General features: G+C 42.4%; 1 long non-coding RNA gene across 2 annotated transcripts in view; it reads left to right on the forward strand.

Annotated features, from left to right (window-relative positions):
* LOC103660843 overlaps positions 1-18,694 on the forward strand; it is a 102,915-nt gene that overhangs the window by 80,773 nt on the left and 3,448 nt on the right. The window contains exons 1-2 of one of the 2 annotated variants that reach the window (XR_567918.2): positions 47-440; positions 4,853-4,953. This is a non-coding gene — a long non-coding RNA (uncharacterized LOC103660843). Of the gene's footprint in view, positions 1-46; positions 441-4,852; positions 4,954-18,694 lie in introns of those variants that run through there. The other variant, XR_005834423.1, reaches the window with a different exon arrangement.

The raw sequence follows: 18,694 nt of genomic DNA on the forward strand, positions 1-18,694 counted from the left end.
CGTGTCGGCCTTTGGTACTTCGGGGAACTGGGCAAGCACCGCGGCGGTCCTCGTTCCCACTTTGGAGTCTGGCTTTGCGGGGCTGGTGTCGGCGCCATTCTTCCAGGCCCACGTGCTCCCGTTCCTTAGGGGCGCCCTCGGCTGTTTCTGCTCCCGCCACTGCCGCCGCGCCGCTACTCGGGCTGCTCACCTGTGATTTCACACACGTGGCATCCGGGCTCCCAGCTCTGTTACGTGCTAGAGCGCGGCGCGGGCTTCTTGGTGTTTCCCAGCCCCGCCACCTCTCCACCTTGGGGGGCGGGCTGCTGCCGCAGTCCGCGTTAGTGTCTGCATTTCCCGCCTGCCTTTTCTGTTTACCGCTCCCTTGCTAGCACCTCAGCGGATCCTCAGGAGCATGGAGCGACAGGGGCGTCCTGCAGACATCTAATTTTGGCAAAGGGGTGGGTGCTTTGAGTCTTTCAGTTAGGCCTCCTGTATCTGTCAGTCCCCAGACTCTGGAGAACAAAGCGTCATGGGGTGGGTCTGTGCTTAGAAGTGCAGATGCTCTGGTTTTAGTATTAGCAATGTTAGTATAGTTTGTGTAAATGACTTGTATGTAACCCTGAACGATCAGTTCTTTGCACTTGCATTCCCTTCTTCAGCTAAGCCAAGTGCTGGCTGGATTTGAATCCAGGTTCTGCAGTGTACCAAGCCCATAGCCTCTGGCAAGTTAACGCTTTTGTGTTTCATTTCCCTGATCTGTAAAATAGGGGTAATAGAATTTATCTGTTAGGGTTTGTCATGAGGATTAGGAGCGTTAATAAGTATAAAATACTTAGCACTGTGTCTGGTAAATGATGAGCCATTATATTAAGATCTGGATAACTCCTGCACTTTGAAGATTAAGATCGAAAGCCAGTGTGTAGGTGTGATATAAATACTTCTAACATAAAGGTGTATAGTAAGTGCTAGAGGTAAAATTTTCACTGCATGAAAATTTTAGGTCTGATCACTTGATTTTGAAGTAATTTATGAAAGGGTTACAGGAGAAAGTGACAGTTTAATTGTGTTTGATGGGTGATAGTGTTTTGACTGATGAGAGTCTTGGGGATGTACATTCAGTGGCTTGATCAAAGGCTCAAAAGCCCAAGGTCCTTGGAGAACTCTAAGTGAGTAAAATATATATGTTAGATAATTATAAGAGCTAAGGATAAAATGCAGGCTGGGGGGTGTCAAGAGGTGGAGGGGGACCTAGAGTTTTAGATTGGTCAGGAAAGGCCTCACTGAGAAGTTGACGTTTGCATAAAGATGTGAAGGAGATGGAGCAGCGAAACGAGACTAACATTCTGAGAAGCAGTCAGTGCAAAGTTCTAAGGCAGGTACGAACCGGGTGTGTTCAAGGTAAAAATGAGGAGGCTAGGGTGAGTGGAACAGAGGAGAGCATTAGGAGATGAAGTCAGAGGTAATGAATTCAGATGTTGTGCCTTGTAGGTCAGCGTAAAGACGAATTTTTACTCTGAGGTTAAAAACCCCAGAGGGTTTTGAATAGAAGCTGGACATTTATTTATTTATTTAATTAATTTTTAATTTGAGAGAGGGAGATAGAGAGCGAGAGAGCATGCACGAGCAGGGGGGAGGGCCAGAGGGAGAGGCAGACTCCCCACAAGCCTGGAGCCTGAAGACTTGGGGTTCCATCCCAGGACCCCGAGATCATGACCTGAGGGGAAGGCAGACACATAACCCAATGAGCCACCCAGGTGCCCTGACATAATTTAATGTTTTAAAAAAGCATTTCTATTCTAGTTGCTCGGTTGAGAATAGACTGGAGCAGGCAAAGCAGAAGCAGAGAGACCAAAATGAACCAGTAAGCCTGGCCCAGAAAGGGGTTTGGATCAGGGACCAGGCAATAGAGGGGTGAGATGTGGTCAGAGAGAGCCTCAATCTATTTTGAAGGTAGATACAGATGGATTCAAAATAGAGCACTAGAGAAGGAAAGGAGTTAAAGATCACTCTAAAGTTTTTGATTAGATGTTAAACATTGTGTAGAAAAATTGTGGAGAGGCTCTGGCTGATGTTCTCTCTTTCTGGAGGATTTAATTTTATTCTGGCTGGCAATTAGAGTAGGATCAGATGAACTTTAATCAAGGATTCAGGCTTTGGGAGGGCTGATTGCTTTCTGGTTTGCCCTGATCCCAGAGCATAAGCCTTTAGGAATCTCAGCAGAAAGCCTGGGGTGTTCAATAGGTATCCATCTTTGGGGACCTTGCACTCCAATTTTTGTATTCCCAAGTCTTCGAGGTTATTGAAAGTTCTGCTTACCTTTTTAGCCACTTTGCAGCATCTTGGTTTCTTGATTTCTAGTGTCCTTGCAACTTAGAATTCAACAAATGCCTTAAGGATAAAAGCCAAAGAAATTGTCAGGCTTATTTCTCTGTGATCGCCTTTGTCTGGGTCTTGTCCCTTCAAGTTCTGTCTGTAGTTCTCAACTATAATTTTTATCTGCCCTGATTAGAAAGACTCCTGACACCTCTGACCACTGCTTTCTTCTTGCCCCTAAATGTCCTGCTCCGAAACTCAGCAAATGCCCCACGAGAAAAGCAATGGAGAAGTTCTCTATCCCTATGTATTTTCTTTCTCCCTGGGATCCCAGTCCCTCATGTCCTCACTGGTTTGGTTATTCTCCAGTGCTTTCAAACGGTCTATGTGGTTTTTATTTTTGTTTTTAGTTTTAGTTTTGGCCTTTACAGTTATTCCTGTAAGAGGGTTGTCTGATTCAAGCTTACTGCTCAGTCTTAGCTAGAAGCTACACCAAGAATGGAGTTTCTGTTTACTGCTAGAGGGAACACTGAGAGGAGTAGGTTTTGGAGGGAGCCTTTTTTGGAGAGAGTTCAGTTTTAGGTACATTGAGCTTAAAAGGCATGTTAGTCATCCAAGTGGAGGTGTGGAGTGGACAGTTTGACATGCGAGTCTGGGGCTTCAGGGGATTGGTCTAGAGTAGAGATCTGGATTTTGGGGTTAATGGTATAAAGATGCTATTTAAAGCCATGAGACCTGGTGAGAATGCTAAGGAGTGTAGAGAGAAGACAGATGAGCCCTTGAACAGAGCGGCTGGAAAGATGAATAACAACCAACGAAGGCTCCTGGCAAAGAATGGCCAGAGAGACGGAAGCAATCGCAGGAAATCTGGTCACTGGGAATCAAGTGATGAAAGTGTTTCAAGGAGAAGGGAGTAAAGATGGCTAATGCAGTTCATGGGTCAAGCAAGCTGTAAACATTGGATCTAACAATGAGATCTACACTGGATCTGATGTAGAAATCATTGGCGATGGAATAAAGGGTGCCTGTATGGGAGTTAGGGAGGACAGTTCAGTTAGAGATTTAGAAGAGAAGGGGAGGAGGGAGATTTGTGACTCAGGGAGGTTTGCTACAAAGGAAAAGAAAGAAACACGCTGGTAGCCAGAGGCAAACTCAGCCAAGAGAAAGTTTTATATTTTTTGATGGGAGAGTTGACTATACATGGGTATGCTCTAGGAGTGAGTAGAGAGAGCAGAACGGATGTTATAGGGGAGAGAGCCAAGAATTGATGGAATGACGTAGGCAAGAAAGGGATGGGTTCTCGTGTACAGTTGGAGGGGCTGGCCTTCCTGGAAGCATGCACGGTTTGTCCAGAGTAGTAGAAAAGGTAGATGTGACTGCCGATGCAGGTAGACAGATAATAATTTTCAAATTCCTTACTAATTAATGGGTGTTTCTGACACAGCAGGCATTATCCTAAGCACTTTACAGACATGGTTTCACTTAGTTCTTACAATGACCCTGTGTAGGTTCTTAGATCAAGTCTACTTAACTTATAAGGGAACAGAAGCTTGAAGTTAGTCACTTACCAAAGTCATACAGCAAGTAAGTGACAAAACTGAGATATAAACCCTTATCCGCCCGAGTCTTAGAGCCTGTGCACTGAAGTATCAGCTTATGCTCATTATCTTCCCATCCCTAAACCTCTCTTGCTATGTTTCTCTCTCTCTCTCTCTCTCCTTCTTTTTCTCTCATTGTCCGTATCCCCAATTATCACCAAGTCCTGCCCATTTTACCTCCTAAATATTTCTTGATTCTGAGACCCCTTCTTTGCATCCCTACCTGCTATTCTTACCAGCTTTTGACCTGATCCAGACAGCCTGAGTTAGCTATTCTGTGCAACCACAGAATGGTCGAACTGAAATGCTACTCTGGTCATGCTAGGTCCCTCCTCAAACATTTCTGTAGCTTCTTTGCCCTGTGCATTCAAGCTCCTTACACGTGCTGTAAGCTCTTCACTACCTGGTACTGCCTATTTTTCCAGTCTCAGATCTTGCTAGTTTATCCTTGTGCTTTTTCCCCCCAGAGTAGCTGAACCTTGGCAGTCCCACTGTGCGGACTATTGTGTTTTCTGCCTCCATGATTTGTGATATCCCTTTATCCCTTCTTTTTCTTGTTTTAAAAGCTTTATTTATTTAAGATTGAGAGCACAGGAGAACAGGGGGGAGTGGCAAAGGGAGAGAGATCTAAAGCAGACTCCACAGTCTGGGTCTTATCCCTTCAAGTTCTGTCTGTAGTTCTCAACTATAATTTTTATCTGCACGTTTGCCTCCACAGCTAGGACACGAGTTTCTTGAGCATAGGAATTGAATCCTATTCATGTTTTTGGCCCTACCGCATGGCTTAGTGTCTGGCTCTAATAGTTTATCGAATGAATGAATGAATGAATGAATAGCACAGGTATACAGTTTATCCAAGAAAAGAAGGGGGAGCTTTTTTTCCTTTTGGAGTATGAAAAGGAGTGAATGGCTATAGTTTCTGAAATATTTCTTTTTTTAAAAGTTTTATTATTTTTTAGGTGATCTCTACACCCTGCGTGGAGCTCGAACCCTGAGATCAAGAGTCACACGTTCTTCTGACTGAGCCAGCCAGACGCCCCTGAAATATTTCTAAGCATAGGTAAGAGAAAGTAAGACAGAAAGTATGACACTTCTTATTCAGTAAACATCAAGCACCTTCCTTGCTCCGGGCACTTTAGTAAGAACTAGAAATAGATGTGGCTTTCATTCTCGTGAAGGGAGACAAGTAAGAGGCAAATGAATTGAAAAAGAAAGAAAACAATTTCATGGAATGATAAAAGCTGTGATGAAAACACAGCGGGTATTAGGATAGGGAGTGCTTAGCTGCTGCTTTAGATTAACTGCAGAAAAAGGCTGAGAAAGTAATAATTTGACGTGAGACCTGTATGCCATAGGAAGGAGTTGTGGGGGAGAGCAGTGCAGGCAGAGGGGAGTAGCTGGTGCACTGTCCCGAAGGCAAAAGCAAAGTTGTCATGTTTAAGTAACAGAAGGAAGGCCAGTGTGTCTAGGACATGGAGAGCAAGGGGGGGAGTGGTTGAAAGTCAGTGTTTAGTGGTAGCTAGGAGTCCAGTCAGGTAGGGCCTTGTAGAATGGAGAGGATTGGATTATGGGGAATCCTTCAAGGGTTTTAAGTGGGACGATGACATGTCCCGAATTCTCTTTTACAGAGATCACTGATTGCCATGTGAAGAATGGACTGTAAGAGGTGAAGAGGAGAATAGTCAGGAAGGTGCTGTGGCTAGGAGAGGGGATGTGGCTTGAGTTAGGGTGATCATAGGGTAAATGGAGAGAAGGGGTGCCTTGGGGATATTTCGGAGAATGAGTCCAGATAAGTTACTGATGGATTAGATAGAGGGGGAGGAATAGAGGAAGAAACGATGACCTCTAAGTTTTTAACTTGAGCAAAATAAACATGATAATCATGTCATTTACTGAGATATAGTTGATGGGGTGGAAGAAGCAGGGAATCGAGAGTCCCGTTGGGGCATGTTAATTCTGAGAGGCTATTGGACATCAAACAGATGTGTCAAGTTGGTCGGTTGGAGTTGTGAGTCTGGAGTTCAGTGGAAAGGTTGGGGCCAGGAATATGTTTGGTATTCATGAGCACTGGGAGGGCTTGAAAGGCTTTAGAGGTAGGAGGGAAATAGCGTGGCATTGCTGAAACCCCGGGTTTCAAGAGCCCCGGGCTCAACCTGGTCAAATGGTACAAGGACTTAAGTAAGATCAGAACTGAGAAGTAACCATTGGGTCTGCCCACATGGACAGTGTCTGTGAACTTGACAATAACAGCAGTTTTGGGACATGGGGACTGCAGCCTAAGCAGAGCAATTTGAGGAGAGATCTAGTTATGGGGAGAACTATAACCTTAGATTACTCTTTCCAGAATTTTTGCTGTTGTCTTAACTACTTAATAAGGCCTTTGGACAAGTCTGTCGAGTGAACATGGGTGGTAGTAGCACACGAATTCGTACGTTTTGCCACAAGGTGTCACTAACTGTTTATTAGCTTTTGCTAAGTAAAATCATAGCTGCACAAGTAGACCTTGCGTTAAGGAGATGCTATTTGACAAAATCACATCTATTAAATAGACCGATTAGAAAGTAGATCTTTCCATTGTGGACAGGTTTCCCTTCTAGAGCCAGTCTCTGTAGCATATTCGACACAGGTGCTGAGGTGTGGCGTGACGCCGGAGCAGCAGGCTAGGAATGAGCACACCGGCGGGTGGGGGGGGGATGGGTGTAGAGCCCCTGGTGTGGCGTCCGAGGACTCCAGCCCAACTCCACTTTTGCACCTGCTAGCTCTGTGACCTCAGGCAAAATGTAAGTGATTCTTTATTGATAAAATAAAGACAACATTTTTTTGGTTATTTTAAAGTAATGCTCTGTCTGTGGTAGATGCTGCTTTACCCATCTCACCCAATGATTTTTACGTATCTAAAGAGAATGTGTGTGGCAGTGTTTAGACAATTGTGAAGAGCTGTGTAAATATAAGATTAAAAATCATAAAACTTGTTTATGCCCAACTTTATAGCGAAATAGGTGTTGCATAAAGCGGTTGTATTAGTGAAGGTTTGGTTGCGGATGGTAGAAACCAGTTGGGACTTGCCTGCCAAGAAGGGAGTATTTTGAAGTTTACGAGGGTAGTTCGTGTGACTTTAGGAATGGCGGTGCCGGGGAGTGGAGCGGGGGGGGGGGGGGGGGGGGGGGGGGGGTTGAATGTGTACACCCCCACTCTACTCTTTGCGTCCATCTGGTGTCTTTCTTTTCTTTGGCTCCAACTTGCTTCCTCTACCTGACGGGGAACATTTTGATACTATGAAGGTTGTACGATATACACATGACAACAGCCTATAGGTTGAGAAGGTAAGAAGGCAGAGCTGGAGAAGTGGATGCCATAGAATTACCTTGATTTTGGTGAAGAGAATATGAATTTCAAATTTATGCCAATGTCAGTTAATACTGACCTTCAGATTTAAAAAACTAAAACCCAAATGTTCTGAAACAGTCTAATATCCTAGGGTCTGCCTGTCTTTAATTTTTAAAGTTAGACCCTATTACATGATTATCTTTTTCTTCAAAAATTGACATTATAAAGGGTTAAGATAAAAAGATAGATGCACCTAATTTAAAGAAATGAAAATTTATCTAAAATAAAAAGAGAGTTATAATTTTTCAAAAGAAATCTTCACTTAAAAATTTCACCATGTCATTCTTCTGAAAGGAAATGAGCTCTGAAATCTATGTTCATGTAAGAACCTGTTATTACAAAACTCTTCAGGAGCGTACACACCAACATTACGAGGCGCGCTTGCTAGATAGGATATATATTTAACTTCCTCTCAATCCAAACAAATATGCTCCTTGCTATTAACAAAAAAATCATAACTAGAACCATTACTAAATGTTTTTTCTACATATGCATTAATGAATCACAAGTCACTTTAGTTATCTGTGAGATTTTACCAGAAAATAAATTCTCGTGACCTGAATTCCCTCAGTACGAAAGCAGAAGCCAGTTTTCATACATGTTTTTGTATTGAATGAATGGGATCTCTCAGCCCTGAGATTCTATTGAAATCCAGGAGATGGAGACATTGGTAGGTAAGTCCCCTGCCTGCCAAAAGGGAGACATCTTGAAAGTGGAGACCATTCTCTTTCCTGGGAGGCTGGTGTCCCTGTCCTGGCCATACAGCTTACCTGATGTCTGAGAATACTAATAACATTGGTGGAATTGTGCTTTATGGTATATGTGCATATTCTGTGTGTATATTCTGTGCATATTCTTAGTGGTCTGTGCATATCTGATGTATTTAGGTCTCTTCGATAAGAATCTCTAATATAATATATGCACATAATGAAGGCTTCGAAAGTGTGTTCTAGGGTGCTTCTTGAAATTATCTAATAATGTCTGTGTCCCTGAGATTTGTTTAAAAAGACAGGGTCAGGGACTCCTGGTTTAAAATGACATTGACCAAAAGGGGAAGGTCTTCCAACTTTGAACTACGTACCCAGGGTGGCAGCGATAGGGTGTGTCGCATTTTTGTCTAGCAGTGGATGTGGACAAGGGGACAGGGGAAGGGAGGAAGGGAGTTGTGCATAGGAGGGTGGATTGTAGCTTGAGGAGGAGATTTCAGACGCACCCAGGTAGTCAGAGTGAGGCCAGAGGCCATGATGATGCTGTGTCTGTTGGCAAACACCAAGTGTGAAAACACCAAGTGTGGATTTATTTCCCTTCCTGGAAGGTGAGGGTGAGGAGGAAACAGAGGAGGAAGAGGGGAAATGTGAAGTTTGCCAGGTGAAGTGAGGGGGGAAGTGTTCTGGGGGAAAAGAGTACCACATGTGAAGCCCTCGAGGTGAGAGAATGCCTAGAATTTTGGGGAGTTGAGAGCTCAACATGTCTGAATCAGCACAAGGCAGAGTCTCAAGAAACACGGGATGAAAGGAAAATTAAAGCTTCAGTAACAGTTCAGTTCTGCATACTAGAGGATGTTGTCAGATGTCAAATCAGTCATTTAAAGAACGTATTGAGGAAGGTTCTCAGAACCTAGAGGGAAAAGATTAAAAATATTGACCCAGCATGGGAGGTGATATTTAGAGAAGGGATAACAATTCAACCTATGATTCCTATTCTTATGGGAAAATAGAAGCAAGAACTAAAGAATTAATTTAACACGTGTTTCCTAAATACACATTCCAAGAAAAACGAATGGCAACATTTTTATATTACAAGGACAAAGGGAAGAGGTATTATGAGCATTTAGGCAAAAAGAAGCAAGTTAGCTATGCAAGAAATAAAAATCCCACTGGCCTTAGGCTTTTCTGCAATATCTAAGATCAGAGGACAAATGACATCTGATAGTTTTCAGGGGAAAGTGCTGGGAACACCTTATATCGAGCTAAGTCCACTGTCTTTCAAGGCAATAGCGTTTGCTTTCAGATTTGCACGGCAACGTGGGCCATCCTGTTCCTTCATTAAAAAATTCTTGAAGACTTCTACTACCCCAAAGAGTGTCATACTCATCAATGAACAACTCAGTAATGAGGAAGTTATGAGCCCAGGATTTATAAGACCAGCGTCACTCACTTTGGACCAAAATGCAGATAATCGACTGGCCTGCACGTGGTCGGGTTGGTTGTGCGTCCAGAGGGCGGAGGGTGAGCTCGGTCTGCAGAGCCTCCCTGAGCTCTTCCTCCAGAGGCTCCTCCTATTTCCCAGGAAATGGCTTTCGTGCTCCTCATGCTTTACCCCCTGTTTCAGAACTATCGTTTGATGACCACTTAAACTGACTTGGTTCTCATATGTGTTAATACTGGCTTAACTGTTTACCTGGTTGAGATACTAACACTCCCCCTTTCTCAAAACGAGGGCTGAATAATGTGGCGTGTTGATTGTTCTCGTTTCTAAGAGCCTCACATGTTTTCTGCATCTGTTAAGACTCTGATGTTTACCTGACTTGTACTTTTAATTGGGTGAGACTAGTAAACCACGTGTTAGCAGCCACTGAGTTAGTAGGCTTCACTCTTTCTTCTTCTAAGAACCTGGGACTTGGGAATGTCCCCATGTTGCCTCTGGTTGGAATCGTTATATTCATTATATACGATGCTGATGTTTAGAAATGTAGCTTATCTGCTTTTCTATTTCTTAAAGAAAATCTCGGAATCAGATAGCAATTTATCACTTCCTTTTGATCTAAGAAGTCAGTGACTCACTTCAGGGAGATATATTTTTAAAGGCACATTAAAAAGAAACCACCTAAGAACCATAACATTTCTAGGTACTATTCCCCCAGAAATGAGTGGCTTAAACAATAACGGTTTTCCTGTGCTCCTGGGTTCTGTGGGTTGGGAATCGGGACATGATACAGTAGGAATGCTTTGTCTTTACTCAGGGAGGTCTGGGACTTCAGGTGGTAAGACTCAAACTGGGGTGACTTGACAGTTGGGGCTGAAAGCGTCTGGAAGCTCTTTCACTCTCCATCTAGTGCCAGGGCTCTGATGACTTGACTACTAGCACCACTGAGCAGAGCCGTCGCTGCCTTGCCCAGACTCAAGGAAAGGGGACAAGGATCCCACTTGCAGTGTCAAAATAATTTGTAGCCATACTTTTAAAAACTACCCAATAATAAATTGTCAACACTGATTTTCTTTCACTCATAAGGATGGTGTGATGGGTTGAATCATCTCCCCTTAAAATTCGTGTGTCAATTCCCTAACCCTTGGCCGATGGGACCTTATTTGGAAACAAGATCTTTGCAGATGTAATTAGTTAAATCAGAATGAGGTCATCCTGAAGTAGGATGGGACCCTAATAAGATATGACTGATGTCCATTTAAGGAGGACACGGACCTGCACACAGGGAGAACACCATGCAGACATAAAACTGGATATCAGTGTGATGCTTCTAAAGGCACGGATGCCACAGACTGCCAGCAGCCCACCAGGAGCCGGGAGAGAGGAGGGGAACTGATTCCCCTGACAGCCCTCAAGTGAAACAGCCTTCTAGGCTAGAAATCCTTCACAGCAATGAGACCAGGCATTTCTGTTGTTTAAGCCACCCATTTTATTGGATTTTGTGAAAGCAGCCTCAGAAAACTAATACAGCAGGTTTTTAGTGTCTTTTCAAGATTTTTCCCGTTTTTAACAAGGCACGTATATTGCCTTAAAAATGAGGAAAAATGGGTTTATTTAATGTAATAATTTCAATTTCTATGTTCCGTAAAACATGGAAATATACCAAAATCTTACTAAGGTTGTGTCTAGGTAATGGGACTATAGGTAACTTTTTAAAATTCCTTCTTCATCTCTATACTTAAACGTTTTCTATTCTGTGGGAAAAAAGACTGTAGGAAGCAGCAGCCCTTGAACGTAGAAAGAGTCAGGGCTTCTCGGAGTTTGCCCTGGGTCCTGCTCTGTTCCTTCGTGACTCTGAGCCTGTTTCCCAGGCTGAAGGGGGGGGGTGGGTAGTGCTCCTCAGCGTCCCCGTGAGAAATAAATGAACGAAACCACCTAACCTGGCACCCGATGTCTATGCTGACTAGACTACAACAGTGATTATGGAGACGAGTTCTTGAAGAGCTCGTACATGTGTTTTTCACTGATTGTTAGTGGCAGTCTGAGGGCCGACAACGTTAGGGACCCAGAGGTGGGGTAGTAAAGGCAGCTTGAGCTAAGTAAGGGCCTGTCATTTCCCCAGTCCCTCCTAAGGGTCAAAAATGGATTCACGTGGTGGGGTGGTTTATATATTTGCAAAATGTATCTTAACTATAATCAGTCTAAGACTCCTGTCTCTTTCCACTCTGCCCCTGTGTCCCCTTGCCTACCCGCTTTGGAGTGGCTATGGAAATTTGGGATTTTGCTCAGGGATGGTTGACTTATGGATACTTTTAATTTGGGTTCTGTGAGATTTACTTATGTGGTTGACAGTCTCTTCCCTGAATAGGTAAGCTACTGACAGCCGTCCTGGGGTAGGAAGGGCTTCCAGAGATATTCCCACCGGCTATGGTGCCTACTCACGCAGCTTTCTGTACAAGAACACATGCAAGAATGCTTTTTACAGAGCCTCATACAGAAAGTATGTGGGTAGCAGAGGAGAAACTAGATTTGAAATATACGGAGCCAGTAGGTAGTCTGTGGGAAAACCTCCCAGATTTTGCAGCTCGTGTATGAAACTTGATAGAGATTTCTCCAAATTTGACAGTCTTAAAAATTTATATTAACAATGAGTTGAGAAGCTGAAATTTATTCTAAGCTATTAAAGTTGAAGAGAATCCCAAATTTTAATCAAGCTAAAAAAAAAAAACCCCAACCTCCAGGATTAACTTTTATTCTCTCTACAGAAAATAATACAAAATATTTACAGGAGGAAGTGATTAAAAAGGGTGTGCAGCCATGGGGCGCCTGGGTAGCGCAGTCGTTAAAGCGTCTGCCTTCGGCTCAGGGCGTGATCTGGGTGTTCCGGGATCGAGTCCCACATCAGGCTCCTCTGCTGGGAGCCTGCTTCTTCCTCTCCCACTCCTCTGCTGTGTTCCCTCTCTCGCTGGCTGTCTCTCTGTCACATAAATAAATAAAATCTTAAAAAAAAAAAAAAAAAAAAAAGGGTGTGCAGCCAAAAATTGTAGAAAAAGAAGCATTACTGAAGTGCGTCAGGAGGTTGTTAATAAAAATATTACATAATTTTGAGGGGGTGGATTTTGCTTGCTGTTAGATAAACCACAGCTTATTTAATAATAATAATTTAATAAATATAAATTTATAATTTATTTAATGTCACTTTCATTTGAATTTATAATTTATGATTTTGTTTCTCATTCTATGTAAATATTTGTGTTCATTCTCGAATTTGTATTTGTGAGTTTGCATTCTTTTTCTTATGGGGCGGGCGTTTCCAAATTTGCACGAGCGTCAGGCCCCTCAAAACCCGGGTCTGACTTGAAAGAGCCTGTTTCCACATCAGTTCTTGTTCCTCTCTGCACAGTTTGTTATTTGAATCTGACGCTAACATTGAGGATTGCCCCTTCTCCGTTTTTTCCATTTGCTACAGAACTCAGAATCGAAGCGTTTACTGATCATTTCCTTTTGATCTGAAAGGTTTCAGTGGCTCTCTAGCAAGGGTTTCAGGATGCGTGCTGTTTACCGCAGCAGAGCAAAGCCGTGACTGAGTGTGAGAAATGGCTCTCACTTCCTAGGAAGTTTTCAATATAAAAACATGCTGTGCTTTTGAATGAAAAGTAAAATTAAAAGCCAACGGATGGAAATTTCTTGTAAGAATATATAAAAAAAAAAAACACCCAACTCTTCCTATTCGTAAAAATAAGAGTTGTTTTTCTCAAAGGGTCTGAGACCTGAATGACACTTCTTGAAGTGCCTGTGGCACATTGTGAAAAGGCCCCTGCGTCTTGCTCCTTCCCTGGGGAAGCCCCTCCAGTGCCCCCTTTCCGCACCCACTGTGCTGAAGACAGAGGAAGAATGGTCTTGAGTAATACAGTTACCTTTGCATACATATGGTTTTAGCCCAAAGCCAGGAGCTTCTTTGCTTTTATCTCTTGTCAGAGATAAGCTTTACGCATTTTTAAGGGAACTACTCTGTGGCTTTAGAAACATTTCAGTCTGTGAAACATAATAGATGTATTATAGGAAGGATGTAAAACCAGTATCCAGCCTAGAATATTTGTCCCTCATCTCCCATGCTGGGTTGGAGAAAAGGAATGTGTCTTCAGAATATTGTCAATCCACGTTAAGTGTTGTCTTCATCTCTCATGACCGATGTGACCTTGGGAAAGTTACTGAATTTTCTCATCCATAAAAACATGGATATTAATATTCACCTCACAAGGTTGTTGTGAGAATTAAATGAGGTAATACCACCCCCCCAAAATCCCCATCTCGTCATAACACCTGGTACAAAGAAGGAGCGCAGAAATGTTTGAAGTCAAAGGAAGATAATGCCTTCAGTATCCTCCCAAGGGGTTTGGGAATCGATAATATAGTAGGAAAGAAGGATCAAAGTGAAAGGGTTGATTCACAGAGCCTTTGAAGTCGATGAATATCGAAGGACGAGGCAGAAGGATGGGTGGTTGTAGTTTGGAGAAATTCTACTTCAGAGGAAGTTTTGTGTAAAGCTGAGAGGTAAGCAGGTGAATTATGTGTAGGGAACCACTGTCCTATTTGCCTGGTTGAACTAAAGAGTACATGTTGATGTATCTGTTCTCTCATTAACTGCATTTAACATTGGTAACAGCATGCAACATGTAACAAACATTTAACATATGTGAGGTTGGTTTTTAGGACTGGGGAATACAAAGAGAAATGTGATCCGTGTTTGCGCTCAAACAAGTTAGACTCTACCGGGGGAGGGAATCATGAAAAAATAAGGACATTAAAATGTAGGGTGCAGAAGAAGAAGGGTCAGTTTTACTTTGGAGAGGAGGTAGGCTCCGTGGTGGAAGCGATAAGGTGTGGGGAGTGTGGACTGTGCACACTGTCCAGGTAGAGGAATTGGAATGAGCAAAGGCACAGGTGTGGCTTTGCACGAGTATGGGAGCTGCACGCAGGGCAAGGGCAGGTGGTGCAGGGGGCTCTGGGAGTGGTGGGCTGGGAAAATAGGCAGAGCCAGGTGATGGAGTGCCTAGCCTGCCATGCTTCCGTGGCAGGGCTCTGAGGAGACCCATCCAGGAGTAATGACAGTGACTGTGGGAGGGACTCCATGAGCAAATAGACGTCCTCTAGGGAGCCAGGCAAGAGGGTGGGATTTGAAGGGTTTGGTAAACACAGTGAAGTAGGATTTGGAAGATGAGGCTTCCAAGCATCACATGCTGTATGAATTGGATGGGGAAGACAGTTGAGGCAAGGATATTAAGGAAGAAGACATTTTTTTAAGCCTGGGAATTTGATATGAGCTGGGGCCAGTAGATTGGAGTTTAAATTTTGCCTTTCTGTTTTCTAACTCTTTAATCCCTAGGAATGGCTGGAAATGTAGAACAATTACTATCTCTGCTATGGGAATGGATAGTCAGACACCAGTGTTTACAAATTAGATTTGAAATCCGATTCAACTTGTTTAAAAGCTTACATAGCAAGAGGAATCTTACACATGCAAATGAACACCTGTGAAAATTCTTAGACAAGAACTGCTAGATTTAGCAACTCCAGTTTAGCAATTTGAGAGGGGATGAATTTTACAGATTGTCTTGCTGCTTGGATATGGCATAATGTTTGTTGAATAGACAATTCCTGTCTTTAAAGGAGTTATTGAACTTTCTTTATAAATTAAATATCCTGAAAGGAATGAATGTAGATAGCATGCGTGTCCATGTACTCTGAGGCCTGTGGATGTTTGTTGTCTTTTCAAGCTTTAGGTTTAGACATCAGTCTTGCCATATACAATTTTTCTTGGGAACTAAGTGTATGCCACTCACGTGTCATACCACCTACAAATTTGTCAGAAACCAAGCCACGCTTTTTCTCATTTCCAGCCACAGTGAAAACCTTGTCACTTTTTGCTACAGATTCATGGATAAAAATAATTAGGGTCATGAATGAAATGACCAGATGGCCTCCCCGTCACCCTCCAGTGAGCATCTCCCCCGACCCATGTTTCCTTAAGACTTCAATATATTTTTCTTAACGTTTGTTTGGGCCATATTTACATCTTTGGAAACTGGTCAGTTTCTAACATATGTCTAAATGCCTCTTTTTACTCAACAGTACATTTAATATGCCAAAAGAATTTTCCAAGATCTGATCACATTTTATCCTTTCAATAGTGGCGACCAGGGACACCGTCCATGTTATGTTGAGAGCTTTTCACTAGGTAATGCATATGCAGTATTGAAGAAGAAAAGGCACCCAGTGTCACAGGGGAGCAGGCTCCTAACAGTCCAACCCTTTCAGAAACTGCAGCTGTAAACTCTAGACAAACTACAGACAGCAACTACCCAAGGGCTCTGGAGAGTGAACAAAAGCAAATGGGGGAGTTGAAACTTGGGGGAGGAGAGTTTCCTGGTATCAGTTTTGGCCAGAGAACAGGTCATGGTTGCACAGATTGTGTGGGTGACTAAAATTCCAGTAGAAAGCTTGTCATGTTTCTGGCCTGACGAATCAGAGGATGGAGCAGAACCAGGAGAGAGTGAGGGATCACCCAGAGAAGGAGTGACCTGGAATCTGTATTTGAACTCTGTCCAGGTCTCTAGCCAACTCACACACCACACATGCACAAGGCGGACTCAGAGTCTCTTGCAGCTAAGGTTTAGAGCAGTGAACTGAGATTTAATTACTCCCCACCATGGGTGAGGCAAGCTTTGCAGTTTGAGTCTAACCAAATCAGTTGCCTGTTAAAAAGAAATTTCAACAATGGAATTAATACCACAGAAGTCACTTTTGATGATTTAACATTCACAATGTCCAGGATACATTCCAAAACTATTCAAAATATGAAGAAGCAGGAAAATGTGACCTGTTTTCAACAGAGAAGGCAATCATGAATTTTAAAGCAGCTATTATAATTATGTCCAATGGGGTAAAAAAAATGCTCCTAATAAATGAGAAGACAGGGAATCTCATAAGAGAAATTGAAAATGTATAAAGTAAAAATTTTAGAACTGAAAAATATAACATATTAAATAAAAAACACATAAAGACGGGCTCCTGGGTGTCTCAGTTGGTTAAGCGTCCAACTCTTGATCCTAGCTCAGGTCTTGATCTGAGGGTTGTGAGTTCAAGCCCCACATTGGGCTCCATGCTGGGCGTGGAGCCTACTTAAAAAACAAACAAACAAACAAACAAACAAACACACACACACATAAAGACACAAAAGGGTTGAAAATAAACTGGATGGAAAAAGACATATCATGCAAAAAAAAAGAAAATTGAAGTGGCTATATTAATATCAGATAAAATAGACTTCCAAACAGAGTATTATTACCAGAAATAAATAGGAACATTACATAATGAAAGAAAACCCCATATAAGTCAGGATGATATAACAATCATAAATGTGTACTCATTTAAAACAGACTCTAAATAAAAGAAATAAAAATTGATGAAATGGTATCATGATCATAGTGGGAAACTTTAACATCTCTTACAGAGCAATTGATAAAATAACTAGACAAAGTATCAGTAATGACATAGATGATCTGTAGATCAATTATCTTGACCTAACTGAGTTTTAAAATTATTTTTATTTAGACATTATTTTTTTTTAAGATTTTATTTATTTGACAAAGAGAAACAGCCAGTGAGAGAGGGAACACAAGCAGGGGGAGTGGGAGAGGAAGAAGCAGGCTCCCAGTGGAGGAGCCTGATGTGGGGCTCGATTCCAGAAGGCCGGGATCACGCCCTGAGCCGAAGGCAGACACTTAACGACTGAGCCACCCAGGCGCCCCTTATTTAGACATTAGTTTTTAGAGCAGTTTAAGGTTCACAGCAAAATTGAGAGAGAGGGCCAGAAATTTCCATATATTCTCTGCCCCCCAACACATAGCCTCCCCATTGTCAATATCCCCAACCAGAGTGGTACATTTGTTACAATTGATCAACCTACATTGACACATCACCCAAAGTCCATAGTTTGCATTATGGTTCACTCTCAGTGTTGTACATTCTATGAATTTGGGCGAATGTATAATGACATGTATCTATCATTAGTTATCAAACAGTATTTTCACTGCCCTAGAAATTCTCTGTGCTTTGTGTATTCATCCTCCCCCAGCTCCAACCCCCACCCTCTGGCAATCACTGATCCCTTCACTCTCTCCATAGTTCTGTCTTTTCTAGAAGGTCATATAGTTGGAGTCCTACAGTATGTAGTCTTTTCAGACTGGCTTCTGCCACTTAGAAATACACATGTAACGTTCCTCCACGTCATTTTGGTGTTTCATAGCTCATTTCTTTTTAGTCCTAATAATATTCCACAGTTTATTCACTCAAGGGCATCTTGGTATTTTCAAGTTTTAGCTTCAAGATTCTCTCCCTCTGAGGGGCGCCTGGGTGGCTCAGTCGTTAAGCGTCTGTCTTCAGCTCGGGGCGTGATCCCAGGGTCCTGGGATCAAGCCCCTCATTGGGCTCCCTGCTTGGCTGGGAGCCTGCTTCTTCCTCTCCCACTCCCCCTGCTTGTGTTCCCTCTCTCACTGGCTGTCTCTCTCTGTGTCAAATAAATGAATAAAATCTTAAGAAAAAAAAAGATTCTCTCCCTCTGCCCCTCCCCCCACCACTCTCTCTCTAAAATAAATAAATCTTAAAAAAAAAAAGAAGCAGCAGCTCAGGAAAGAAGAACAAAGCAAACCAAATTAGAAGGAAAAAAAGATCAGAGAAGAAATCAGTTAAATGAAACAGATTAACTGGTAGAGGAAATTAATAGAACTAGAAGCTTGTTTGTTGAAAAGTTCAACATAACTGATAAACCCTGAATTAGATTGACGGGAAAAAAGGGAGAGAGAGAGAGAGAGAAGGAAAACAAGTTAGCAATATCATGACTGAAAGAAGGATTATCACTATAAATCCTACAAATATTAAAAGGATAATAAGAACAACTTGATTCTAACAAACAATACTTTTGATGAATTGGACAATTTTGAAAAATACAGCTTACCAAATTGACCCAAGATGGAACAGAAAATCTGAATAGCTCCATAACCATTAAACTATAGTAACTCTGTAACTATCAAAAACCTTCCTATAAAGAAAACTTCAGGCCTAATGATCTCACTTTTTTTTTTTTTTTTTTTAAGAAGGGAAAAGACAACTGAACACTTTGCAACTCTCTTTTGTCTTTCTCCAAACTGGGCTGCTGGGTCTTGGGGGAATGGTGACAAGAGTAATGTGAAGCTGTCTTTCCGACCTAC

The sequence above is a fragment of the Ursus maritimus genome, unplaced genomic scaffold, assembly GCF_017311325.1.
Source record: "Ursus maritimus isolate PB19 unplaced genomic scaffold, ASM1731132v1 scaffold_13, whole genome shotgun sequence".
NCBI lineage: Eukaryota > Metazoa > Chordata > Mammalia > Carnivora > Ursidae > Ursus > Ursus maritimus.